This window comes from Cottoperca gobio, chromosome 8 (assembly GCF_900634415.1).
Source record: "Cottoperca gobio chromosome 8, fCotGob3.1, whole genome shotgun sequence".
NCBI classification, from domain to species: domain Eukaryota; kingdom Metazoa; phylum Chordata; class Actinopteri; order Perciformes; family Bovichtidae; genus Cottoperca; species Cottoperca gobio.
The window spans coordinates 3,512,472-3,513,039 of record NC_041362.1 but is presented as its reverse complement, the minus strand read 5'-3'; positions in this window follow the sequence as shown (position 1 = coordinate 3,513,039).

The window sequence follows — 568 nt, the reverse complement described above, 5'->3', positions numbered from 1 at the left end:
GACTTAGATTTACTTAGATTAAATAAATGATCTGAATACATCTTCCACCATAGAGTGCAGTTAAGTGACTACAAACTGATTTTTGAGTTTCATACATTATAATTCATACATTTCTGAATTAACTACACATATAGGCTGTTCAGATGTGTAATTGTCATATCTGTAGCTGCAGGTCAATTGTATAGCACAATAAGATTTAGAGGATAGACCAGGAGATTTAAAAGACCATCATAACCAGCATAATATAAATCTATTTACTCTCACTTTTGAGTATAATTCTCTGTGTGAATACTACAGCAGGGATAAAAAAAAACTTACTAATGAGTGTAACAGACAGCCCTTAAATGAGTATTACCGGGACATCTGGATGATTTGATTATTATCATCTACTAAAGGACATGTGATGTTCGTCAGTTTATAGGGGCGTGTGTGGTGGGCGTGTCATTTCGAGGAGTGTCTGCGTTCAGCCAATCACCAACGAGAAGTGAGTCCGGTGGGCGTGGCCTCTCCTCCCACACCACCCAGTCCCAGCTGCAGCACGCTTTTGTTCAAACTCAGAAGTCAGACA